The sequence below is a fragment of the Ranitomeya variabilis genome, chromosome 4 (assembly GCF_051348905.1).
Source record: "Ranitomeya variabilis isolate aRanVar5 chromosome 4, aRanVar5.hap1, whole genome shotgun sequence".
NCBI lineage: Eukaryota > Metazoa > Chordata > Amphibia > Anura > Dendrobatidae > Ranitomeya > Ranitomeya variabilis.
The window spans coordinates 606,286,492-606,314,065 of record NC_135235.1 but is presented as its reverse complement, the minus strand read 5'-3'; the positions used below and the strand labels follow the sequence as shown (position 1 = coordinate 606,314,065).

At 43.0% G+C, this 27,574-nt stretch overlaps 1 long non-coding RNA gene, 1 other non-coding gene and 2 pseudogenes across 5 annotated transcripts; 3 read left to right on the top strand and 1 right to left on the bottom strand.

Moving 5' to 3' along the window:
• Positions 1 to 957: 957 nt before the first annotated feature.
• On the bottom strand, positions 958 to 26,073 carry LOC143769238 (uncharacterized). 4 transcript variants are annotated; one of them, XR_013214293.1, is made up of 6 exons: positions 25,860 to 26,073; positions 12,529 to 12,566; positions 8,261 to 8,359; positions 8,084 to 8,141; positions 6,898 to 7,023; positions 958 to 1,135 (listed from the first exon to the last, which is right to left on the bottom strand). It is a non-coding gene; the product is annotated as an uncharacterized LOC143769238 (long non-coding RNA). The 4 variants fall into 4 exon arrangements; XR_013214292.1 differs by lacking the exon at positions 25,860 to 26,073 and adding an exon at positions 13,301 to 13,512; XR_013214291.1 differs by lacking the exons at positions 8,084 to 8,141; positions 8,261 to 8,359.
• LOC143770715 (U2 spliceosomal RNA) lies at positions 5,625 to 5,832 on the top strand (annotated as a pseudogene).
• On the top strand, positions 12,705 to 12,898 carry LOC143771347 (U2 spliceosomal RNA). Its single transcript, XR_013215091.1, has one exon. It is a non-coding gene; the product is annotated as a U2 spliceosomal RNA (small nuclear RNA).
• LOC143770775 (U2 spliceosomal RNA) lies at positions 25,259 to 25,463 on the top strand (annotated as a pseudogene).
• Positions 26,074 to 27,574: the final 1,501 nt, after the last annotated feature.

Here is a 27,574-nt window from a genome sequence, read left to right as displayed (position 1 = left end):
GTGGTGACAGGTTCCCTTTAAAACTAAAGACGTGGTTTTAAAATCTGGGGTTAAACAGGGTTGTCCCCTGTCCCCACTTTTATTTATTTGTGCTCTTGAGCCCCTGCTCTGTACCCTGAGGAGGGATAAACAAATCCGGGGAATCCCACTGCCTGGTGGAGGGGGTCTGGAGGCAAAAGTCACAGGTTATATGGATGATGTAGCCATAATATGCAGGGATTCCCCTTCTATACAAAAAGCCTTAAGGCAGGTGGAGTTTTTCTGCTGTGGGTCTGGTTTTAAGTTAAATTTTAACAAAAGTTCTATTTTAAAGGTTGGCAATATGGTTTTAACAGATATTCAAGTCCCTGAGAGGGACTCTGTTCAAATTTTAGGTGTAATTTTTAATGAAGAAAATAAAGGCACAGAAAGCTGGAATATGGTGGCTCAAAAGGTAAACCAGAAATTATGTATGTGGAATCTGAGAAAACTGACCATGGAGGGGAAAATTTTAATTATTAAAATGGTCATATTGCCGCTTTTATTATATTTAAGCCTTGTCTTCCCTCCTCCAAACTGCATTTTTAACAAAATAATCAAAGCTTGTTTTACCTTTTATTGGAGTTCCAAGATGGAAAAACTAAAGAGAGAGCTGGTGGTAAAATCCAAAGGTAATGGTGGCAAAGATTTTCCAGATTTTAGAGCTTTTGTTTTAATCCGTTTCTTTGTCCTGTGTATTAATTCCCTTTTTAAAAATAGTTATTGGTCATATTTTATCCATTTTAACATTGTTTTTTTTATGAGGTGACTTGGGTGGTTCGAAACAGTTTTAAATTCCCCATATGCTTTTAATACACCCGAAAATTATAAAATTTTAGGTACCATTATTAATACATATGACCTAAAGGGTATAAACACAGAGGCCCTAGGGGATAGCAAAAAAATCTTAAAGGGCCTCAAAGGAAAAGAACAAGTGACGCAGATTGGAAATTTTAATGACCCTAAGTGTTTAGAAATATGGAAAAATGTTAATGCCTCGTATCTTTTTAATTCTCAGAAGGACCTGGCCTGGAGCTGTGTGCATGATTGTCTTCCATTCCTTCAGCAATACTTCCCGGAGTTGCGTTATTCCCACAGGGTGATGAATGAAGAAAACCTGTGGACAGGGAAGCACAAGTTTTTTGTTAAGTTTATGGAAGACTCTAATGGCATCGGAGGGCTTCACCACCCCCCATCAAGTTTTCTGATTGGCAGAGAGCGAGGGCGCCTCTTCTACCCTGACATGCCCCGCTTCTGCCGGAAATGTATGCAGTTTGGACACACCTACGAAAGCTGCACAGATGAAGTGGCAATCTGCAAAAAGTGCTATGAGCGCGGCCATGCAACAGCCAATTGCACCAACAGCATGGTGTGTAACATCTGCCGGCTGCTGGGTCATTCCTTCCGGGAGTGTCCGCTAAAGGGAAAAGCAGAGACTTATGCCAAAACGCCTGCACCCGCTTCCTGTACTCCTCCACAGCCTGTGACACAGAAAAGCTGCAAGTGAGCCTGCTAACAAGGCTTTGTCTGTACAAGGGGTTGTCAAGGCCAGTGCCTCTGTTGTGGTGTCTGGCAGCAGTTCTGTGCCAGCGCCTGCAGCTACTGTGCAGATGAAACCTGCCGGTGATCCGGCGCCTGCACTGGCTGCGCAGAGGCCTCTATTAGAGAAACCAGGTCCCCCTGACAAGGCAGATGCTTCGGCTGACTGGTCGGAGTGTCTTGATGAGGAACTTGAGCTGGAGGATGAAGCAATGGAGATGGAGCTGATTAGAAGGAAGAGGAAGACAGAAGACACAAATGTCATCAAATCTTCTAGAAAGAATCCTCTGAAGCCGAGCCTCCTGCAGTATAAGCTGAAGCCACTACACCCTGTGGATCCCCCTGAAGAGCCACGGCCTTCGGATCCAATAAATATTGAATTCTCGGACTCTGATGTCCAAAGCCCATTGACACCTGTGGGCTTTATGTCTGACTCTGACAGTAGTGTAACCTTGGCAAGCCTATTTGAATATCCTGAGATAACCTGAGTTGTTTTTTTTTTCTCTCTCTCTTTTCAGCGGAACTAGAATGCTCAGTGTTTTTTCTTTTTGTCTGAGACAGCTATATATGGCTATGCGTTTGAAAATCATCTCTCAAAATGTGAGAATTTTTCAGTCTCTGGCTAGGCGTGCATCAATTCTGGATTTTTTGAGTTTAAAAGGAGGTGATATTGTATGTGTGCAGGAGTGTGGTTTGAATAGGTATCCTAAAAAGAATGAATGGAGGTTTGGTGAGGCCATATGGTCTTTTTCTTTGGTTAATAAGAATGATGGGGTTGGGGTTTTGTTTAGGAATAAGGATATTGTGTTAAAACAAAGTGTTGTGGTGGATGATGGAAGGTGTGTATGTCTGCTTCTTTCCTGTAGGGGGTGGGATTTTAAGTTGATTAATATTTATGCACATGCAGATAAAAACGCCAGGCTTGCTCTTTGATAAGCTGAAATTCTTTTTGCATGGTAAACTTCCAACCTTTGTTGTGGGGGATTTGAACTGTAACCTGGAGAAAGATGCCAGGGCTGGGTCTTATGTATCCAGGGTAGATGTTACAGGTAACAGGTGGAAGCAGCCGGTGTTTGATTTTTCACTTAAAGATGCAGTGGAAGTTAGTCCTGGCCCTTTTACTTATCATGCGGATGATGGGTGCACTGATTCCCGCTTGGATTTTTTCTTTTACACATCTTTTGCGGTTAAGTGTGTGAAGTATGAGCAGGAGCGGGTAGGATTTTCTGATCATGAATGTTTGTCTGGAGTGTTTGAGGTTAGCAATGTTTTCCAAGGCCGGGGTGTGTGGTGGATGAATGTTAGTATGTTGCATGATGTGAATGTAAGGAGTGTGTTTGAGAGAAAGTATGCTTTTTGGTGTAGGAAGAAGGGCTGTTTTTCAAATCTTTTATTGTGGTGGGATTGGGTTAAAATTAAAATAGGTGGTTTTTTCAGGCATTTGGGATATGAAAGGGCAAAGAATAGGAGGTTGTTGTATAAGAGGCATTCTGGGAGGATTTCTTATTTGCATAAATGCAAATCTTTGGGTTTGGACGTACAGAATGATTTGGAGCGGGCAAAAAAGGAGATGAATGGTTGGTTTGGAGAGGAAGGTAGGAAGATTATTTTCAGAGCAAGAGTGGAAGTGAGAGAGAAAGATGAAAAGTGTACTCGTTTCTTTTTTTAAAAAAATGTGTAGTGGTGGAAGGAACATGAGTGTGTTGCTGGATGGGAATAATTGTGAGGTGCGTGGTATGGAAGTTTTGAAGGTGGTGGCTGATTTTTATAGTGGTTTATATGAAAGGAAAGTTTGTGATTTGGGAGTTGATGATGAGTTTTTGGATGTGATAGAGAGGTTTGTCCTGGAGGGGGAGTTTCAGTTTCTAATGGGGGAAGTTACAAAGGAGGAAATTGGAGGGATTGTATCTAAGGCAGCTAAAAATAAAGCTCCTGGCCATGATGGGATTCCTTGGGAATTTCACGAGAAGTATTGGGAGGTGATTGGTGGTGATGTGGTGGAAGTGATGAGTATGATTTTTGGGGGTGCAAGGATGACAGAGTATGAAGCAAGGGGTAGTGGTGTTAATTTTCAAAAAGGGTGATAGGCGTTTTTTGGGTAATTGGAGACCCATTACTCTGTTGAACACCGATTATAAAAATGTTTCTAAATTAATGGCAAATCGTATGAGAGAGGTGGTGGGTCATGTTATACATGAAGACCAGGTTTGTGCAGTGCCTGGTCGAAAGATTCATGATAATGTGGCGTTAGTACGGGATATGTTGGGGGATTGTAAATCTAGGAAGTGTGGTGTGATTGTATGTGCTTTAGATTTTGAGAAAGCGTTTGACCGGGTGGCTCATGTGTTTTTGTTTAAAGTGTTGAGGCGTATGGGGTTCCCGGATAGGTTTGTTGATTTGTTGTTTGGTATGTATGAGGGGGCTAAAAGTAGAGTGTTGGTGAATGTTTTTTTTACTCTTCCTTTTAATATTCTTTCTGGGGTAAGGCAGGGGTGTCCTTTGTCTCCCATCTTGTTTATATGTGCTATTGAGCCGCTTTTGGTGATGTTGAGAAAGGATAAGGTTTTTAGAGGTTTTTTGGTTCCGGGGAGTGATGGGAGGTTTTTAAAGGTTTTGGGTTATATGGATGATATTTGTGTTTTCTGTGATTCGGTTTGTGAAGTTGCCAGAGTGAAGTTATTGGTTAGTTTTTTCTGTATTGCTTCTGCATTTAAGATTAATTGGGGGAAAAGTAATATGAAGGTTTTTTTTAAACATGTTTCTTTAGTGGATTGTGGTATGGTATTGGCTGGTGATTGTATTAGAGTGTTGGGGGTGGATTTTAGTGAGGGTTTGAATGGGGATGAGTGTTGGGTGGAATTAGGATGTAGGATTTCCAGGAAGCTTGATTTTTGGCATTTAAGGGACTTGTCCTTTACTGGTAAAGTGCTGGTTGTTAAGAGTGTTGTTTTGCCTATGATTTTATATATTGCTTTGGTGTTTCCTCCTTCTAATGTGATGTTAAAAAGGGTTAATCGGATTCTTTTCTTGTTCTTATGGGGGTCTGTGATGGAGAAGGCAAAGCAGGAGATTTTGGTAAAAAGGAGGGAAGTTCGAGGACTTGATTTCCCCAATTTGGATGTTTTTCTGGGGATTAATTATATTGGTTTTTTTGTTGGGTCTCTTTCTAAGTCTTCCAAGACCGCCTGTATGTTTAGATACTTGGCGGGTTCGGCGTTGGGTCGTTTGAAATGGGTGGTTCCGGATAGGAGCAAGCCTTTTGCTTTTTTTGTCCTGAATGGTATTTGTATGTTGAGCGGTTTGTGAGGAAGTATAGATTGGAAAATGTAAAAATGGAACAGTTTGTAAGTGAGAAAAAGTCAATTAAGAGAATGTGTGTGGATGGGTCTATATGTGAAGTAAATGGCTTGAAATTTGCTGAGGCGGAAGCTGTGTGGGGGAAAGTTTCTAAATATGATTTGTCAAATAAGCAGAAGGATCTTGTTTGGATGTCTTTGCATGGCATTTTACCAGTTAGGTGTGTGCAGAAGAGGAGAGGTCTTGTGCCTTCTGAAAGGTGTCCTAGGGTTGGATGTGGAGATGATGAGGATATAAGTCATGTTTTCTGGTCTTGTAGGTATGCAAGAGATGTATGGAATAGATTAGGTAGGATGTGTTTTGGTCTGACTGGGATTAGGCGTTGGACCTTAGAAATTGTTATGTTTGGTCTCTGTAGGTTGAGTAGGAGAAGTGATAGGTTGCTATGGTTGTTTTTGGCATGTGTAAAGGAAGTTTTGTGGGATGTGAGGAATTTGAATGAAGTGTTTGAGATAGATGATTGTGTGAGAATGGTATTGGATAAGTTGTATTTTTGTTATAGGTGGGATGCTGAGGAATGGATGCTGAAGGTAACTGGAAATTTTTGAAGTGGAAGCATTGGGTGGCAGGTGTGTGATTCTTGATGGATTTCATGTTATTTTTCTGATATTGTATTATGGATTGCTTTTGTGTGCTTAATAAAAAATGGCCATTATGATGAGTTTTGGGATAGTCTTGTCAGGTGGTTTTGCCCTTTTTAGGGTTGACTTCTGACTTTTGACTATGTTTGGAACCTGAATGGTTTAAAAAAAAAAAAAAAAAAAATCTGTTCTTATCAGTTTAATATCTGATAGTTCCCCTATTTGGGGACTATATATTAAATGGATTTTTGGAACAGGGAGATGGAAGAAGAGCTTGCTCTGTCCACTCCACGCATTGACCCATTATTGCAGTATCTCCGGGAACAGTGCACTCCTTCTCTGATCCAGTTTCTAAAAACAGATTGAATTGAAATCAGCGCAAGTTGTCTTTTAACCCTTTATGTGAATTGATATCAGGGTCAAAGAAGCACTTTTCTCATGCCAAATGTAGCATTTTGCTTGATTTCTCTTGGCCAATTGCAACATTTTGTGTGCCTTGCCTGGCCTTGCTTTCACCTATGTATGTCATACATTGCATTGCATTCAATATGCAATCAATCAATCAATTTGTCTTTACTGGTTGCTGCAACAGGTGTGTTAAGATGTAGGCCTCTATTAGGCCTTTCTTACAGTGTTGCAAATATACTGTGTCGTCTACAAACCTAGGCCCCTGCTGTCAGCACTTGCTATTTAAATTGAAGTATCCAATCAGTAGTTCTGCCATACATACCGCATTTGTGAATTCTTTTTTGAAACATTGTCTCCCTCTTGTGGACCACCGACTTTTCAATGCGGTGTATTATATGCATTTAAAAAAAAAAAAAAAAAAAAAAAAGTAAAAATGGTGCCTGTGCTGATCTTGAATATGCTTGTCTGGTCCATCTACACCTGTGTGAGTATTCTTATGCTTTTGACCAACCAGGTGCGCTGCCTGCAGTAGATAGAATCTTAGCCCGGAACATTCATGTGCTGTCACAATGGGGCTGGAGGGTGTGGTCAAAGTAGGCGGAGTTATGCAGATTCAAAACGCGTCGTGCACAGCTTGAACAAACACACACACACACAGACAGACAGACACACACACACTCTCTGTCTCTCACACACACACACACACACATACACAGCAGAACTGTCATTGACAGCAGAACTGTCATTGAGAAGGCCTCCAGAGTTTCTGAAAATGTCCTCCCTGCGGCAATCTTTTGCTCTGTCTCCACAATGGGTTTTGGTTGTAGGCCTTGGTGCGGCCCACGTGGCACAGCGTGTTCAGGATCGCTTCTCGGCCTTTTGGCTTCGATCCTAGTGGTTGGAGTTAGAGGGCACGTGGTGGTCACCAGATATCTTTCCCGGCCTGTCTTTTTAGATTGCTGCTATTGGGAAGGAAGGAAGGTGTTCTACTTACCTTTTGGCGTGGAAGGATTCCTGGATCGTGGAGGATCTACTTCGGGTGATGGGAGTTCCTGGATACGCTGGACGGAGGGGATCGAACCTGGTGAAGTTGTTTGTGACCTTACTGGGTTTTTTCGTGCTATTGAAGGAAAATGGAGCAAGAGGTGGAAGAATTTTTCCTGAAGGACACAATCTGATTTGTGGTGGAGAAAGGTTACAGGCAAGTTAAAAACTTAAATTTCTTGCATTCAAGAATCTTTTCTCCCTTGTTGAAGATCGACAATGAGGATTATTTTTGTGTGCAATCCTTTTCAAACAATGGTATACATGATGTGACTCTTAGATCATCAGGCATGTGCGAGAAGGTCTTTGCTCATTTTAAGCAGGAGCAGCAGGCGGAGGTGATGAGAGGTATCACCGCTTTGCCTCTGTTCCGTTTTGAGCAGAGAACTCTGACTATCCACATGTACAATCCTTTTGTACAAGATGAAGATATAAAAGCATATCTAAGGAAGTTTTGTTCAATTATTATATTTAAAAAGAGATGTTTAACTTCTTTTGGGGCTTGGAATGGCAAGAGACTATTCCAAGTCGTTTTCAAAAAGGACCCCAATGAGGAGGGGCGTGTACTAATGCCCCCTCCAACTGTTTTCATAAAACGGGATAGGGGTTTTTTGTTTTTTTCTCACATGCCACCATTTTGTAAAACATGCCAAAAATATGGTCATACGCTTGAAGATTGTGTGTTATGTAGAGAATGCCCGCATCAAGTGCATCAAACTGATGTGTGTCCGAAGAGGCGTGGAGGTACTTCGGAGATTTGTGTAGAGAATATACAAGAAGTGGCAGAGATGGAAGTCCAGAAAGAGTCATCTCTTGATGGTACTTCACAGTAGGATACGCCTTTTTCTTCTATGAGCAACAGGGAGAAAAGGGAAGAAAGGAAGAGGAAAGAAGTAGAAAAAAAGAAGAAGAATGAAGAAAAGAAGAATGAAGAAAAGAAGAATGAAGAAAAGAAGAATGAAGAAAAGAAGAATGAAGAAAAGAAGAATGAAGAAAAGAAGTATGAAGAAAAGAAGTATGAAGAAAAGAAGTATGAAGAAAAGAAGAATGAAGAAAAGAAGAAAGAAGAGGAGAGAAGATGGGAAGAAGAGAAAGTGGAGGCAGGAAGTGTAGTAGAGGAAACTCCGGAGTCTCACTTGGGGAGTCCAGTGGTGGGGCACCGCCGGCAGAGTCTCAGGAGTCGTCTGGTATTCCCTGTGGTCAAGATGAGATGGATTTTGGAAGAGATACTTTAAAGAGAAACACGGAGGAGAAAGAATCTGAGGATGTGGTGGAGGATACGAGTGGGAAGAGGGCTCGAGGTGGGTTCTCACCTACTCCTGAGCCTTTATCCCCTATTGCCACTTCAGAGGATGGCTCCTTAGTAATTGATGAAGCAGGTTCCGTGTCTGATGAGGGTGGGGGAAGCCCTTCTGTAAAGGTTATGAGATGATCACCATATGTTCCCTGAATGTTCAGGGGTTAAATAACTTATATAAACGAACAGCCTTATATGATTTTTTAAATAATGTAAAATATGATTTTGTTTTTTTACAAGAGTGTAATTTACAAAGAAAGATGAGTTATGAGTTTTTACGTGGGATTTGGAAGGGTAATATGGTTTTTTCAGGTGGGAATGAATCAAAGAGTGATGACGTGGGGTTCCTGTGTTCAAAAGAGTGGGAGGTGGTGGGACATGAGGAAATTTATCCTGGCCGCATTCTAAGAGTTGATGTAAAAAAAGATGGGAAAAAATGTCGTTGTTTTTGTATATATGCTAATGTGGAAAAAAGTCAGGGGTTGCATCTCTTTGAAATTTTACAGCTTTTTTTACCAGGTACGGATCCTGTTTTAGTTGGGGGTGATTTTAACTGCCAATTGAAAAAAGAACGGGATGGGTCTGTATCATATCTTAAAAGAATTATTTCCTCATTTAATCTTAAGGATGTTTGGACATTGGATGGGAGTAAAAAAGAGTTTGAGGTTACATGGTCGGCTAGAGGGTGTTCGTCCAGGATCGACCATTTTTTTATATCTGATGCTTTTAAATGCTCTTCTTTTAAAACAAGTAGTAATCCCTTTTCTGATCATAAGTTTATTATATGCACTTTAATTTTGAATCCTTCTTATAGTAAGAAATCTTCCCATTGGAAGTTGAATACTTCCTTATTGCATTGTGAGGGTTTTAAAGAAGTTTTTAGGTTTTTTTACGAAAAACTTAAAAGTTATAAGGATGGTTTTAAGTGTATTTTGGAATGGTGGGATTTTATGAAGAGCAGGATTAAATCTTTCTTTATTAAATTGGGTAAAGAAGAAGCTGAGAAAAAACTACTTTTTTATAATTCTTTAAATGCTAATTTACATTGTTTTTATATTTTTAAGAATAATGGTGTTGAAATGGAGAAATGTATTAGGGAAACTAAAGAGAAAATTAATAAGGCTCTTAAAGAAAAAGGAAAAGAGATCATATTTAATTCTAGAGTAAGAGTGCTAGAAGAGGATGAGAAGTGTTCAAAATTTTTCTTTAAAAAAATTTGTGAAAAGAAAGATTTTATTGAAGTTTTGGAGGGCGAGATGAGTCCGGAAGGGAAAGCATCGAAGGCCAAGAGTTTTTATGATGAGTTATTTTCCCGGAAAATAGTTGACGCTTCATTTAAAAATCATTTTTTAGAATGCCTTGATAAGTGTTTTAGGAAAGATGATGTATACGTTTTAATGAAGTGTTTTACAAAAGAGGAAGTTTTTAATACAATTAATACAATGCAGAATCAAAAAACACCAGGGGTAGACGGCCTCCCGGTTGAATTCTATAAGGCTGTATGGGATATTATTGGAGAAGATTTTTATGAGGTTTTTTTAAAGGTAGAGTCTTCCTTTAGTACTCCTAAGTCATGGGAGGAGGGTCTTATCGTTTTATTACACAAGAAAGGGGATAAGGAGCAACTGAAAAATTGGCGACTCATTACATTGTTAAATACAGATTATAAAATTTATGCTAAATTGCTAGCCAATAGATTAAAAAGGGTGATTGGATCGGTGATAGAGACTGATCAATCATGTGCAGTGCCAAATCGTAAGATCAGCGATTCTTTAGTTCTTTTAAGAGACATTATATGGGATGTGGCCGACAGGAAACAAAGGTTGGCACTGGTTTCTTTAGATTTTGAGAAGGCATACGATAGGGTTGCTCATGGGTTTTTATTTGCTGTATTAGAAAAAATGGGATGCCCTGGTATTTTTATTGATCGTATTAAATGTTTATATAAATTAAGTTTTAGCTGGATTTCAATTAATGGGATTTTATCAGAAAATATTAGCATTGACTGTGGGGTAAAGCAGGGGTGCCCTTTGTCTCCAGTTCTTTTTATTGTTGCAATAGAGCCCCTTTTATCTGCTTTTAGGAAAGATAAAGTGATTAATGGTTTTTTTATTCCTGGCAGTAATAAAGATCAAGTAAAAGTGATAGCCTACATGGATGACGTGACGGTGTTGGTGCAAGATCTCAGAAGTTTTAACAGAGTTGTAAGGACGGTGGAATGGTTCGGTGGGGCATCTGGTTTTAAAATAAATTTTGATAAATCAGGTGTTTTAACTATGGGTAACTTTGTTTTAGATGCTAACTGTAAACTTATGAGATTGTCGGAAATTAAGATTTTAGGGGTGTTCTTTATGGAGTCTTGTGGGAATGTGAAAAATTGGGAGTCATTACTTGAAAGGGTGAGAAAGAAGATCAGTTTTTGGAATTTGAGAAGTTTGACGCTGGAGGGGAGGACTCTGATAATAAAACAGGTTTTACTCCCAATAATTTTATACGTATAAACTATTTTTATACCGCCAGTTAATGTTATGAGAAAAATTATTAAATTATGTTTTAATTTTTTTATGGAATTCAAAAATGGAGAGATTGAAAAGGGATGATGTTATGATCCTAGTGGCTGAGGATCACAAAACGGACTAGCTAAGTTTATGAACATAGACACGAGCTCTAGGGAGGTGGTAACTGGACTGACCGCAAACCTGATCCTAACCAACACACTAAAGGAAGCCGGTGAACGTGCCTAAAATCCTGGACGTCTCGACGCAGCCTGAGAAACTATCTACTCCTGGAGGGAAAGTAAGACCTCACTTGCCTCAAGAGAAATCACCCCAAAGATATAGGAAGCCCCCAACAAATAATAACGGTGAGGTAAGGGGAAAACACAAATGTAGAAATGAAAACAGATTAAGCAAATGAGGCCCGCTAATACTAGATAGCAGAAGACAGATAGGGAACTGTGTGGTCAGTAAAAAAACCCTATGCAAAATATCCACGCTGAGAATACAAGAACCCTCACACCAACTAACGGTGTGAGGGGAGAAACTCAGCCCCCTAGAGCTACCAGCAAGCAAGGAAATCACATATTAGCAAGCTGGACAAAAATAAACCAAGAAACATATGACCACTGATGGTCAAAAAATGAACCAAGCAAAACTTAGCTTCTCTTGAAGAGACTGATAACGAAGGACTGCAGGAGAGCTCCAAAATAGCACTGAAGACATTGACAGCAGGCAACAACTGAGAGTCCAGGTGAACTAAATAGGAAACCAGCTAAGAGATAACGAGACAGCTGATCCTGCCTCAGACCTGCAGAATGACACAAAGAACCACCAGAGGGAGCCCAAAGACAGCACTCACACAGTACCAGTTGTGACCACAAGAGGGAGCCCAAAAACAGAGTTCACAACAGGATGAGCTTTATAAGTCAAAAAGGAAGGGAGGGAAAAATGTCCCGAATATTAGGGAATTTATATATGCTAAATACCTCTCTAATTGTGTAAGGACTTTATTAGGTCCCGATTCTAGATTAAAAATTTTTTCAATTTATAATCTGGGTTTCTTCATAAGAAATTATAAGTGGCTTAACATGCATCGAAATAGGCCGTATAGGTTTTTACCGTCCGAAAACTATGTGGTTTTAGAAAGAATTTTAAGGGAGTATGATTTGAAAAATGTGGATGTGAATATTTTGAGGAATCATAAGATTTTTAAAAAACTGGAGGGGAGAGTGATTGCAAGCACAGTGGAGCGGTTCTCTTCTAGTATCGTTGATAGGATTTGGTCAAATGTGAATGCCAGTTACTAGTCTAATGAGCATAAAGACTTGCTATGGTGCAGTATAAAAGATTGTTTGCCGACCAGAGAGTTTCAGGACAGGAGGGGACTGGTAAGATTTGAGAAATGTCCCAGAAGGAAATGTGCTGATCCAGAGACTCCCTTACATATTTTTTGGAATTGTAGTTTTGCACAGTCTGTATGGCATAAAATGTGTAATTTAATTAAGGTTTTAAGCAATATGAATTTTCTGGATTTTAATATTATCTTTTACGGGATGGGGATAAAGGAAAACATTTTTAAGGTAGTGTGGATAATTTTAACGTGTGTAAAAATAGCACTTTGGAAAGCTCGGAATATTATACTTTTTAAACATGAGGTGCTGTCTGTGGATCAATGTGTTAAATTATGTTTAAGTTATATGTATTTATATTTCTGGAGAGATAAAGTGCTATTAGGAGAAAGAAAAGCTAATGTGATATGGAAACCAAAAGATTGGAATACGCTTACCTTATGATGTTACGTTTTCTTGTAAATCTTGTAACCCCCTGTGAAAAGGTTAGATATTTATCGTAAAGTATATGACAATAATAATAGAAATTAATATATAATAAGAAAACTTAAAAATCAAAAGAGGATAAATATCAGATGTACACGATGATGGATATATAAGTTTTCATTCTTGGAAGACTTTTGTAATCTGAGTGTAAAAAAAAAAAAAAAAAAATCTGTTCTTATCAGTTTAATATCTGATAGGTCCCCTATTTGGGGACCATATATTAAATGGATTTTTGGAACAGGGAGATGGAAGAAGAGCTTGCTCTGTCCACTCCATGCATTGACCCGTTATTGCAGTATCTCCGGGACCAGTGCACTCCTTCTCTGATCCAGTTTCTAAAAACAGATTGAATTGAAATCAGCGCAAGTTGTCTTTTAACCCTTTATGTGAATTGATTTCAGGGTCAAAGAAGCACTTTTTCTCAGGCCAAATGTAGCATTTTGTTTGATTTCTCTTGGCCAATTGCAACATTTTGTGTGCCTTGCCTGGCCTTGCTTTCACCTATGTATGTCAAACATTGCATTGCATTCAATATGCAATCAGTCAATCAATCAATTTGTCTTTACTGGTTGCTGCAACAGGTGTGTTAAGATGTAGGCCTCTATTAGGCCTTTCTTACAGTGTTGCAAATATACTGTGTCGTCTACAAACCTAGGCCCCTGCTGTCTGTCAGCACTTGGTATTTAAATTTTAGTATCCAATCAGTAGTTCTGCCATACATACCGCATTTGTGACAGCATGAATTCTTTTTTTAAACATTGTCTCCCTCTTGTGGACCACCGACTTTTCAATGCGGTGTATTATATGCATTTAAAAAAAAAAAAAAAAAGTAAAAATGGTGCCTGTGCTGATCTTGAATATGCTTGTCTTGTCCATCTACACCTGTGTGAGTATTCTAATGCTTTTGACCAACCAGGTGCGCTGCCTGCAGTAGATAGAATCTTAGCCCGGAACATTCATGTGTTGTCACAATGGGGCTGGAGGGTGTGGTCAAAGTAGGCGGAGTTATGCAGATTCAAAATGCGTCGTGCACTGCTTGAACGAACACACACAGACACAGACAGACAGACACACACACACTCACTCTCTGTCACTCACACACACACACATACACAGCAGAACTGTCATTAACAGGAGAACTGTCATTGAGAAGGCCTCCAGAGTTTCTGAAAATGTCCTCCCTGCGGCAATCTTTTGCTCTGTCTCCACAATGGGTTTTGGTTGCAGGCCTTGGTGCGGCCCATGTGGCACAGCGTGTTCAGGATCGCTTCTTGGCCTCATGGCTAAGATCATCGTCTATTGCCCTGGTCTTTGCTGAGAGGTGCGTATCCAGGGTTCGAGTGGTGGAGAAAGCGATCCGTGCCTTGGGCATTATAATGGCGGCAGTGAAGAATACAGTGCGTTTGGAGGTGATTGAGGACCACAGGCACAATATCGGTTTGGAGTACATTGTCCGGAACATCGTGTTGGAGCTCACCGGGATTAAACTGGAGAAGATTTTTTGCATCCAAGAATTCCCTAAAGCCGGTAATTATGACATTTCCTTTTACATGGAAGCAGACTGTCTGACTTTTTTCCAGCGTTTGAAGGCGAAAAGTCATCATGAATATTTACAATTCATAGTCCCAAAGCCATTATTTTCAAACATTGAAAGACCTGTTACTGTGCATATGTACAACCCTTTTGTGGAAATTCCTTTGATTAGAGCCTTCTTATCCAGATATTGCTCAGTAATAAGAGGGGGAATTATGCAGAAAAATATTTTTGCTGTCTTTAATGGAAATGTGAAATTTTGGGTTCGCTTTAAACCAGACCCTGAGAACATTGGTGGAATTATGCATCCGCCGGCAAATTTTTCTATCGGTGGAAATCGTGGCTTTTTGCACTATCCTGGGCAGCCTTCCTTCTGTAGGAAATGCTTTCAATATGGTCATACAGTTGAGGAATGTACCTCTGATGTTACCTGTAGAAATTGTAAAAAATCTGGGCATGAAGCCTTTGAATGCCCCTGCCCTAGAGTTTGTGATTTGTGCGGAGAAAGTGGTCACTCTTGCAGATCTTGTCCTAACACTAGCCGACAGGCTTTTTTTGGACATCCAAATCCTGAGAGGCGTAGGGCATGGGGAGACAGGCGCGAGTCTCCTCTGGCTCAGGACAGTTCCACTGAAACTTTGGTTGACCCTGGTCCTGCTGTGACTGTGGAGGAGATGGTGGATTTGATTAATAGTGTGCCTGAAGGTCATGATCCACTCTTGGTAGAGGGAGATACTGAAGACCAGGTGCCACTTGATGTGGGTGTGGTGCCTTCTGACAAGCCAGAGTTGCTACCTGCGTCAGAGGCAGAGAAGTCTCTCAATGAGGTAATTGAGGAGGCATACAGCCCTGAGGAGTTGTCTCCCAGCAGTTCTATGGATATTGAGTGGTCAGAAACTCCAAAGGGAAAGATGGCCAGGGAGATTGAGGTGGAAAATGCTGCCATTGTTCATAAGGCTATGTCTAAACAAGTAAAGATGAAAAATGTTAAAGTGGTGAAAAGGTTGCAGAAGAAGAAAACTGAATCTTTTGTGTCCCACAATCCTTTTTCTGTTTTGTCTGACTCAGGGGATGACTCTAGGTCAATTGAACAATACCAGGCCGCCTCCATATCACCAAGTGAATGTTTTTTGGAAGAGAAGGACGTGGCTGGCTTGGCAAGCCTATTTGAAAATCCTGAGATAACCCGAGTTGTTTTTTTTTTTTTCTCTCTCTTTTCAGCGGAACTAGAATGCTCAGTGTTTTTTCTTTTTTTGTGAGATAGCTGTATGTGGCTATGCGTTTGAAAATTATCTTTCAAAATGTGAGAGTTTTTCAGTCTCTGGCTAGGCGTGCATCAATTCTGGATTTTTTGAGTTTAAAAGAGGGTGATATTGTATGTGTGCAGGAGTGTGGTTTGAATAGGTATCCTAAAAAGAATGAATGGAGGTTTGGTGAGGCCATATGGTCTTTTTCTTTGGTTAATAAGAATGATGGGGTTGGGGTTTTGTTTAGGAATAAGGATATTGTGGTAAAACAAAGTGTTGTGGTGGAGGATGGAAGGTGTGTAAGTGCAGCGCCCCAGAGTTCTGGTCGTTGCAGTACTGTGTCTCTGCCACTAAGGGGAGCCATGGTACGTTCGATGGCACTGAAGGAGTTCCTCCAATCAGGTATCACAGACACCAATATGTTTCACAGCAGGGCCTCCGGGGGGAGCTAAGGGTGCTATTCATTAGGCCACTCCCCACGATAGTGGGTAAACTGGGGGTCAGGCAGGAAGTTAGAGAGAACGCTGACGGGATTGAACAGAGCAACACCCTGTGGCAGAGGGTGTTGTGAAGGGAGAGACTGTAGGGTCTCTGCCAGGGGTGGGATCCTGGCAGAGGCTTGGCATTGAGAGAACGTAACGGGACCGTGCCTGCTCAGCTTAGCGGCGGTGCCCAAGAAAGGACTAGAAGCGAGGCAGATTGTGCTGAGTGAGAAACGAGATCAAGCAGAAGGAGAATACCAGCAGGGGTTTTGTTGAAAGAGGCAGCACCCTGCTGAGGCGCAATACCGGTGGCCGGAACGCCGAGGGAGTGGATTAGAATACAGCTTCAAGCCATACTCCAAACAGCGGCAGGACAGTCGGTCTCAGGCGGGCTGTCTACCACATATCACCTATGAAGTCTTGGGGGGCAATTGCGGGAGAGGGGCGTCTCTAGGGTCCCGGAAGAACTCCAGGCCTACCTGACAAACGGGTGCCATTCCAACCCGAATACAGGGAAGGGGTGGATTACAGAGGAACATCAAATCGAGTTGTGAGGGAACTTAAGAAACAGACACAACCGTTGTGGGGTCACTTTCCGTGAGCACAGCAGGGAAGGACTACAACACATAGCGCTAGAAGGAAGGCACAGATCTCCACCTGAGAGGAGGACTCTGGAGGTGCCATTGGACCGGCTGGACTTGCGTAGCCTGGTGAACCGTGTTCTGGACTGAGGACTCAGAGATCTCCAGTAAAGAGGTAAAGAGACTGCAACCTGGTGTCCTTGTTATTTACTGCGACCTGCACCCCCACAACTGCACCGCTACATCGCTATCATTACTACCAACACCCACACCTTGCATTTCACTGTGCGCCCCCCCCACGGCAGGGTCACGGACCGGGGCCTAGCCGCCGTGACAACCCCAGAAGCAGAGACTCAGAGGCCCGGTACCGGGTACCCCTCGGCCCTGCGGCGGTGGAGGGGGCGCTGCAGAACTTGGCGTCACGAACAGGATCTACTTAAGCCTGAAGAATCAGGTCATGTGTGCCTAGAGACTGTGATTTACTGTGCTTGGACTGTACTTTATTGTAAGACTGTGTGTTGTGCCATTTGCCGCCAAAATCCGCCGCCATTGTAGCGCTGAGGAGAGCGCAGGAAGAGAAGAGGGGCGTGGAGTGGGCGTAGACAAGCTGGAGAGCGCGAACAGCAATGGCCGCCCAGTCTAAGTATTTCTGTGTCCTGAGGACGTGCCCGTCAACAGCCGAGGTACGCCTCCTGATCTTGGTCGGAGGGTGGAGACCATGGGGACGGGGCCGCCCACGGAAGAGACCGCGGGAGGAAGACGCGGGAAAAGAACGAGAAATGGCGACACCCGGAGCACCACGCGGCGCCGACCCGGTTCGGCCTGAGCCTGCACAGCCTGAAATAACCCCGGGAACGCCAACACTGCGGGGTCTGATCCCCACAGAGCCACCGATGGGTCGACCCCCTTTGCCGCTGTCCGAGGAATGTGTGGCTGCAGCCGAGGCCAGACAGCTAAGCCGCCGGCTGAAGGCCGTTGCCCGAGTGCTCACCCGGTTAGGTGAGCCCACGGAGATCCGTCTGACTCCAGCGTCTCCTGTCCCCTCCCAACTGACCGCGGCTGGAAGTACGCTATCAACACCGGATTTAAAGATCATGCCGGACGCCGAGCATCTACGGCGTCTGATGGCAGCATGGCGGAGCCGGCCCCAACTTGCGGAGCAAATTGATCTGGTCAGTGTTCCGGAGATTTCGTCCTCACACTGGGGTGTAGTGGTGGCCTTCAATCCCCGGTATGGAAGAGGGGTGATTCAGGAAATTGGAGAGCCGCTGCAGGTCCGCGTGGATCGGGAGGAGGTGGAGCCTTGCAGCGGGAGGCTCGATCGTGACCTGGAGCCAGGAGATGCCGTCACCTACACGAGGTGGAGGAAGGACACTGGCGAGACGGGCTGGTTCGCCCGAGATGTTCAGCGATGCGTTGCCCTCCAGGCTGCTGGAACACAAGAAGGGGATGATCCCGTAGGGAAGGCAGCGGGACCCGGCCCCGCGGAATCACGAGAAGCACAGCCTCGCCGCGCCCCAGAAGGACGGGTGCACCTGCCGACAAGGAGGACCTCCCGGCGAGGGATTTTATCATTACTGGGACCGGAATGGCGTCCTGGCTCACCGGTGCGATCTGTTGGCCTGGTGAGGCCGGATAAGAGGTCGCCTTCCGCAGAACCCCAGTAAGATTTTATTGCTTTATAAAAATGTAAATAGTTTTCCTTTAACTGTTCCTGATTGTTTGTTGCTAAACCCGTCCAGGGTAAACTTTAAAAGGTGACCCCTTTGTTGACCCGGGGTCACTATTGTTGTTTTCCAGAAGTTTTACACAAACTGCAGTAATCATGGACTGTGCATGATTCGAACTTCCTTGTAAATAGTTGCACCTTCTTAAGGGTGCCTCCTACTGGTTTTAGTTAAAAGACACTTTGCGAAGATACCTTTCCTACTGGTTTTAGTTAAAAGACACTTTGCGAAGATGCCATTCCGGAGCCTTTGCGTGGACTGGTAGGCTGAGAAGACGAGCTACCTCAGAAAGGCTTGGTCCCCTCTTAAAGGGGATGCGTGGAATTGAACTTGAAAGCGATACTGTTTTAGAACGGTAATATGATGATGCTTTGAGAAAGAATGTAACTGTTTTACATGAAAAGTTATATGTGTTTAAATTGTTTGAATTGTGAAATCTGAAAATAATGTTTTGTGAAAGGAAAAGATGCAGAGAGCCCGCAGGGGTAGAAGTAGAGATCTGCGTAGTTGAAAGTAAAGAAGTAATGATGAAGGTGAGGATAGAAGGTAAACCCTGCGTCCCCATAGAAAGTTACTTTGTTACTAAGGACAGAAAGCGAACCCGTAGGGGTTAGAGAGTGAGTCCTTAAAGGAGCCGAGTAGAGCTGGCTCAGAGTTCTTTAAGCGAAAGGAATGTTATGTCTATACTATGTATAGTAGCGAAAGGCAGTAGGCCCTGGCTGAACGGGGCGGTCCTGTAAAAGAAAGGAGAGGCAGTAGGTCTGGTGCCATAGGGACAGGCGGTCCTGCAGGTTCAAAGTAGGAGAATGTGAAGTTACCCTACCCTGTAATGTGATTATAGGAAGGCCTTTGGTAAACTAAGAGTGTATGTTTCTTAAAGGCAATGTTAATTTATTGTTCCAGAATTTGCACTAAGTAGAATACCCGGTTGGGTAACAGGAGTTATGTATAGCCTGTAATTTATAATGTTGACTATGTTTGTAACGTTAAAAGTGTCCTCACCTCCCATAAAGGGAAGCTTGTTCAAGTATACTTATTGTTTTGCACTCAACAAAATTGTATGTCTGTTTACTAATCTGTATTGTTGTTTTTCTTCCCAGTCCCGGAGTACTGTGTTTAACCAGGGGGGAGTGCAGCGCCCCAGAGTTCTGGTCGTTGCAGTACTGTGGCTCTGCCACTAAGGGGAGCCATGGTACGTTCGATGGCACTGAAGGAGTTCCTCCAATCAGGTATCACAGACACCAATATGTTTCACAGCAGGGCCTCCGGGGGGAGCTAAGGGTGCTATTCATTAGGCCACTCCCCACGATAGTGGGTAAACTGGGGGTCAGGCAGGAAGTTAGAGAGAACGCTGACGGGATTGAACAGAGCAACACCCTGTGGCAGAGGGTGTTGTGAAGGGAGAGACTGTAGGGTCTCTGCCAGGGGTGGGATCCTGGCAGAGGCTTGGCATTGAGAGAACGTAACGGGACCGTGCCTGCTCAGCTTAGCGGCGGTGCCCAAGAAAGGACTAGAAGCGAGGCAGATTGTGCTGAGTGAGAAACGAGATCAAGCAGAAGGAGAATACCAGCAGGGGTTTTGTTGAAAGAGGCAGCACCCTGCTGAGGCGCAATACCGGTGGCCGGAACGCCGAGGGAGTGGATTAGAATACAGCTTCAAGCCATACTCCAAACAGCGGCAGGACAGTCGGTCTCAGGCGGGCTGTCTACCACATATCACCTATGAAGTCTTGGGGGGCAATTGCGGGAGAGGGGCATCTCTAGGGTCCCGGAAGAACTCCAGGCCTACCTGACAAACGGGTGCCATTCCAACCCGAATACAGGGAAGGGGTGGATTACAGAGGAACATCAAATCGAGTTGTGAGGGAACTTAAGAAACAGACACAACCGTTGTGGGGTCACTTTCCGTGAGCACAGCAGGGAAGGACTACAACACATAGCGCTAGAAGGAAGGCACAGATCTCCACCTGAGAGGAGGACTCTGGAGGTGCCATTGGACCGGCTGGACTTGCGTAGCCTGGTGAACCGTGTTCTGGACTGAGGACTCAGAGATCTCCAGTAAAGAGGTAAAGAGACTGCAACCTGGTGTCCTTGTTATTTACTGCGACCTGCACCCCCACAACTGCACCGCTACATCGCTATCATTACTACCAACACCCACACCTTGCATTTCACTGTGCGCCCCCCCACGGCAGGGTCACGGACCGGGGCCTAGCCGCCGTGACAACCCCAGAAGCAGAGACTCAGAGGCCCGGTACCGGGTACCCCTCGGCCCTGCGGCGGTGGAGGGGGCGCTGCATATGTCTGCTTCTTTCCTGTAGGGGGTGGGATTTTAAGTTAATTAATATTTATGCACATGCAGATAAAAACGCCAGGCTTGCTCTGTTTGATAAGCTGAAATTCTTTTTGCATGGTAAACTTCCAACCTTTGTTGTGGGGGATTTGAACTGTATCCTGGAGAAAGATGCCAGGGCTGGGTCTTATGTATCCAGGGTAGATGTTACAGGTAACAGGTGGAAGCAGCTGGTGTCTGATTTTTCACTTAAAGATGCAGTGGAAGTTAGTCCTGGCCCTTTTACTTATCATGCGGATGATGGGTGCACTAATTCCCGCTTGGATTTTTTCTTTTACACATCCTTTGCGGTTAAGTGTGTGAAGTATGAGCAGGAGCGGGTGGGATTTTCTGATCATGAATGTTTGTCTGGAGTGTTTGAGGTTAATAATGTTTTCCATGGCCGGGGTGTGTGGCGGATGAATGTTAGTATGTTGCATGATGTGAATGTAAGGAGGGTGTTTGAGAGAAAGTATGCTTTTTGGTGTAGGAAGAAGGGCTGTTTTTCAAATCTTTTATTGTGGTGGGATTGGGTTAAAATTAAAATAGGTGGTTTTTTCAGGCATTTGGGATATGAAAGGGCAAGGAATAGGAGGTTGTTGTATAAGAGGCATTCTGGGAGGATTTCTTATTTGCATAAATGCAAATCTTTGGGTTTGGATGTACAGAATGATTTGGAGCGGGCAAAAAAGGAGATGAATGGTTGGTTTGGAGAGGAAGGTAGGAAGATTATTTTCAGAGCAAGAGTGGAAGTGAGAGAGAAAGATGAAAAGTGTACTCGTTTCTTTTTTAAAAATATGTGTAGTGGTGGAAGGGACATGAGTGTGTTGTTGGATGGGAATAATTGTGAGGTGCGTGGTATGGAAGTTTTGAAGGTGGTGGCTGATTTTTATAGTGGTTTATATGAAAGGAAAGTTTGTGATTTGGGAGTTGATGATGAGTTTTTGGATGTGATAGAGAGGTTTGTCCTGGAGGGGGAGTTTCAGTTTCTAATGGGGGAAGTTACAAAGGAGGAAATTGGAGGGATTGTATCTAAGGCAGCTAAAAATAAAGCTCCTGGTCATGATGGGATTCCTTGGGAATTTTACGAGAAATATTGGGAGGTGATTGGTGGTGATGTGGTGGAAGTGATGAGTATGATTTTTGGGGGTGCAAGGATGACTGAGAGTATGAAGCAAGGGGTAGTGGTGTTAATTTTCAAAAAGGGTGATAGGCGTTTTTTGGGTAATTGGAGACCCATTACTCTGTTGAACACTGATTATAAAATTTTTTCTAAATTAATGGCAAATCGTATGAGAGAGGTGGTGGGTCATGTTATACATGAAGACCAGGTTTGTGCAGTGCCTGGTCGAAAGATTCATGATAATGTGGTGTTAGTACGGGATATGTTGGGGGATTGTAAATCTAGGAAGTGTGGTGTGATTGTATGTGCTTTACAGGTCCTTCTCAAAAAATTAGCATATAGTGTTAAATTTCATTATTTACCATAATGTAATGATTACAATTAAACTTTCATATATTATAGATTCATTATCCACCAACTGAAATTTGTCAGGTCTTTTATTGTTTTAATACTGATGATTTTGGCATACAACTCCTGATAACCCAAAAAACCTGTCTCAATAAATTAGCATATTTCACCCGTCCAATCAAATAAAAGTGTTTTTTAATAACAAACAAAAAAACCATCAAATAATAATGTTCAGTTATGCACTCAATACTTGGTCGGGAATCCTTTGGCAGAAATGACTGCTTCAATGTGGCGTGGCATGGAGGCAATCAGCCTGTGACACTGCTGAGATGTTATGGAGGCCCAGGATGCTTCAATAGCGGCCTTAAGCTCATCCAGAGTGTTGGGTCTTGCGTCTCTCAACTTTCTCTTCACAATATCCCACAGATTCTCTATGGGGTTCAGGTCAGGAGAGTTGGCAGGCCAATTGAGCACAGTAATACCATGGTCAGTAAACCATTTACCAGTGGTTTTGGCACTGTGAGCAGGTGCCAGGTCGTGCTGAAAAATGAAATCTTCATCTCCATAAAGCATTTCAGCCGATGGAAGCATGAAGTGCTCCAAAATCTCCTGATAGCTAGCTGCATTGACCCTGCCCTTGATGAAACACAGTGGACCAACACCAGCAGCTGACATGGCACCTCACACCATCACTGACTGTGGGTACTTGACACTGGACTTCAGGCATTTTGGCATTTCCTTCTCCCCAGTCTTCCTCCAGACTCTGGCACCTTGATTTCCGAATGACATGCAAAATTTGCTTTCATCAGAAAAAAGTACTTGGGACCACTTAGCAACAGTCCAGTGCTGCTTCTCTGTAGCCCAGGTCAGGCGCTTCTGCCGCTGTTTATGGTTCAAAAGTGGCTTTACCTGGGGAATGCAGCCCCTGTAGCCCATTTCCTGCACACGCCTGTGCACGGTGGCTCTGGATGTTTCCACACCAGACTCAGTCCACAATCTTCCTCAGGGTCCGGTCACCTCTTCTCGTTGTACAGCGTTTTCTGCCACATTGTTTCCTTCCAACAGACTTACCATTGAGGTGCCTTGATACAGCACTCTGGGAACAGCCTATTTGTTGAGAAATTTCTTTCTGGGTCTTACCCTCTTGCTTGAGGGTGTCAATGATGGCCTTCTTGACATCTGTCAGGTCGCTAGTCTTACCCATGATGGGGGTTTTGAGTAATGAACCAGGCAGGGAGTTTTTAAAAGCCTCAGGTATCTTTTGCATGTGTTTAGAGTTAATTAGTTGATTCAGAAGATTAGGGTAATAGGTCGTTTAGAGAACCTTTTCTTGATATGCTAATTTATTGAGACAGGTTTTTTGGGTTTTCAGGAGTTGTATGCCAAAATCATCAGTATTAAAACAATAAAAGACATGACAAATTTCAGTTGGTGGATAATGAATCTATAATATATGAAAGTTTAATTGTAATCATTACATTATGGTAAATAATGAAATTTAACACTATATGCTAATTTTTTGAGAAGGACCTGTATATTTTGAGAAAGCGTTTGACCAGGTGGCTCATGTGTTTTTGTTTAAAGTGTTGAGGCGTATGGGGTTCCCGGATAGGTTTATTGATTTGTTGTTTGGTATGTATGAGGGGGCTAAAAGTAGGGTGTTGGTGAATGGTTTTTTCACTCTTCCTTTTGATATTCTTTCTGGGGTAAGGCAGGGGTGTCCTTTGTCTCCCATCTTGTTTATATGTGCTATTGAGCCGCTTTTGGTGATGTTGAGAAAGGATAAGGTTTTTAGAGGTTCTTTGGTTCCGGGGAGTGATGGGAGGTTTTTAAAGGTTTTGGGTTATATGGATGATATTTGTGTTTTCTGTGATTCGGTTTGTGAAGTTGCCAGAGTGAAGTTATTGGATAGTCTTTTCTGTATTGCTTCTGCATTTAAGATTAATTGGGGGAAAAGTAATATGAAGGTTTTCTTTAAACATGTTTCTTTAGTGGATTGTGGTATGGTATTGGCTGGTGATTGTATTAGAGTGTTGGGGGTGGATTTTAGTGAGGGTTTGAATGGGGATGAGTGTTGGGTGGAATTATGACTTAGGATTTCCAGGAAGCTTGATTTTTGGCATTTAAGGGACTTGTCCTTTACTGGTAAAGTGCTGGTTGTTAAGAGTGTTGTTTTGCCTATGATTTTATATATTGCTTTGGTGTTTCCTCCTTCTAATGTGATGTTAAAAAGGGTTAATCGGATTCTTTTCTTGTTCTTATGGGGGTCTGGGATGGAGAAAGCAAAGCGGGAGATTTGGGTAAAAAGGAGGGAAGTTGGAGGACTTGATTTCCCCAATTTGGATGTTTTTCTGGGGATTAATTATATTGTTTTTTTTGTTGGGTCTCTTTCTAAGTCTTCCAAGACCGCCTGTATGTTTAGATACTTGGCGGGTTCGGCGTTGGGTCTTTTGAAGTGGGTGGTTCCGGATAGGAGCAAGCCTTTTGCTTTTTTTTGTCCTGAATGGTATTTGTATGTTGAGCGGTTTGTGAGGAAGTATAGATTGGAAAATGTAAAAATGGAACAGTTTGTAAGTGAGAAAAAGTCAATTAAGAGAATGTGTGTGGATGGGTCTATATGTGAAGTAAATGGCTTGAAATCTGCTGAGGCGGAAGCTGTGTGGGGGAAAGTTTCTAAATATGATTTGTCAAATAAGCAGAAGGATCTTGTTTGGATGTCTTTGCATGGCATTTTACCAGTTAGGTGTGTGCAGAAGAGGAGAGGTCTTGTGCCTTCTGAAAGGTGTCCTAGGGTTGGATGTGGAGATGATGAGGATGTAAGTCATGTTTTCTGGTCTTGTAGGTATGCAAGAGATGTATGGAATAGATTAGGTAGGATGTGTTTTGGTCTGACTGGGATTAGGCGTTTGACATTAGAAATTGTTATGTTTGGTCTCTGTAGGTTGAGTAGGAGAAGTGATAGGTTGCTATGGTTGTTTTTGGCATGTGTAAAGGAAGTTTTGTGGGATGTGAGGAATTTGAGTGTTTATAAGAATGAAGTGTTTGAGATAGATGATTGTGTGAGAATGGTATTGGATAAGTTGTATTTTTGTTACAGGTGGGATGCTGATAGAGGTATGGATGCTGAAGGTAACTGGAAATTTTTGAAGTGGAAGCATTGGGTGGCGGGTGTGTGATTCTTGATGGATTTCATGTTGTTTTTCTGATTTTGTATTATGGATTGCTTTTGTGTGCTTAATAAAAAATGGCCATTATGATGAGTTTTGGGATAGTCTTGTCATGTGGTTTTGCCCTTTTTAGGGTTGACTTCTGACTTTTGACTATGTTTGGAACCTGAATGGTTTAAAAAAAAAAATAAAAAAAACCTGTTATCAGTTTAATATCCGATACATCCCCTACTTGGGGACCATATATTAAATGGATTTTTGGAACAGGGAGATGGAAGAAGAGCTTGCTCTGTCCACTCCACGCATTGACCCGTTATTGCAGTATCTCCGGGAACAGTGCACTCCTTCTCTGATCCAGTTTCTAAAAACAGATTGAATTGAAATCAGCGCAAGTTGTCTTTTAAACCTTTATGTGAATTGATTTCAGGGTCAAAGAAGCACTTTTCCATGCCAAATGTAGCATTTTGTTTGATTTCTTTTGGCCAATTGCAACATTTTGTGTGCCTTGCCTGGCCTTGCTTTCACCTATGTATGTCAAACATTGCATTGCATTCAATATGCAATCAGTCAATCAATCAATTTGTCTTTACTGGTTGCTGCAACAGGTGTGTTAAGATGTAGGCCTCTATTAGGCCTTTCTTACAGTGTTGCAAATATACTGCGTCGTCTACAAACCTAGGCCCCTGCTGTCAGCACTTGGTATTTAAATTGAAGTATCCAATCAGTAGTTCTGCCATACATACCGGATTTGTGACCGCATGAATTCTTTTTTGAAACATTGTCTCCTTCTTGTGGACCACCGACTTTTCAATGCGGTGTATTATATGCATTTAAAAAAAAAAAAAAAAAAAGTAAAAATGGTGCCTGTGCTGATCTTGAATATGCTTGTCTGGTCCATCTACACCTGTGTGAGTATTCTAATGCTTTTGACCAACCAGGTGCGCTGCCTGCAGTAGATAGAATCTTAGCCCAGAACATTCATGTGCTGTCACAATGGGGCTGGAGGGTGTGGTCAAAGTAGGCGGAGTTATGCAGATTCAAAATGCGTCGTGCACAGCTTGAACGAACACACACACACAGACACAGCAGAACTGTCATTGACAGCAGAACTGTCATTGAGAAGGCCTCCAGAGTTTCTGAAAATGTCCTCCCTGCGGCAATCTTTTGCTCTGTCTCCACAATGGGTTTTGGTTGCAGGCCTTGGTGCGGCCCACGTTGCACAGCGTGTTCTTGATCGCTTCTTGGCCTTTTGGCTAAGATCAAGTGCAGTGACCTTACAGTTGCTGCCTTGGTCTTGGCTGAGAGGTGCCTGGGGTACCCGGCTCCTTGGCCTGGGGGGATTGTCTCACCTCTGGTGGGACTTCACCTCCCTGCTGCTATTAGGGAGTTGGCTTAGTCCCCTTGCATCCAGTTGCGATCTCCAGGCTATAGGCCGTGTCCGTGTGTGACGACCCTCGTGGTGGAATCTCTTCTTTTTCCTGTGGTAATCTACACTCACCGGCCACTTTATTAGGTACACCATGCTAGTAACGGGTTGGACCCCCTTTTGCCTTCAGAACTGCCTCAATTCTTCGTGGCATAGATTCAACAAGGTGCTGGAAGCATTCCTCAGAGATTTTGGTCCATATTGACATGATGGCATCACACAGTTGCCGCAGATTTGTCGGCTGCACATCCCAAAGATGCTCCATACAAGGCAGGATGGATCCATGCTTTCATGTTGTTTACGCCAAATTCTGACCCTACCATCCGAATGTCGCAGCAGAAATCGAGACTCATCAGACCAAGCAACGTTTTTCCAATCTTCTACTGTCCAATTTCGATGAGCTTGTACAAATTGTAGCCTCAGTTTCCTGTTCTTAGCTGAAAGGAGTGGTACCCGGTGTGGTCTTCTGCTGCTGTAGCCCATCTGCCTCAAAGTTCGACGCACTGTGCGTTCAGAGATGCTCTTAGGCCTACCTTGGTTGTAACGGGTGGCGATTTGAGTCACTGTTGCCTTTCTATCAGCTCGAACCAGTCTGCCCATTCTCCTCTGACCTCTGGCATCAACAAGGCATTTCCGCCCACAGAACTGCCGCTCACTGGATTTTTTTTCTTTTTCGGACCATTCTCTGTAAACCCTAGAGATGGTTGTGCGTGAAAATCCCAGTAGATCAGCAGTTTCTGAAATACTCAGACCAGCCCTTCTGGCACCAACAACCATGCCACGTTCAAAGGCACTCAAATCACCTTTCTTCCCCATACTGATGCTCGGTTTGAACTGCAGGAGATTGTCTTGACCATGTCTACATGCCTAAATGCACTGAGTTGCCGCCATGTGATTGGCTGATTAGAAATTAAGTGTTAACAAGAAGTTGGACAGGTGTACCTAATAAAGTGGCCGGTGAGTGTATATACCGACAGATTTTCATCATGAATTTCGTGAAGAATGCGATTCGTATGACCGTGGACCCAAGCA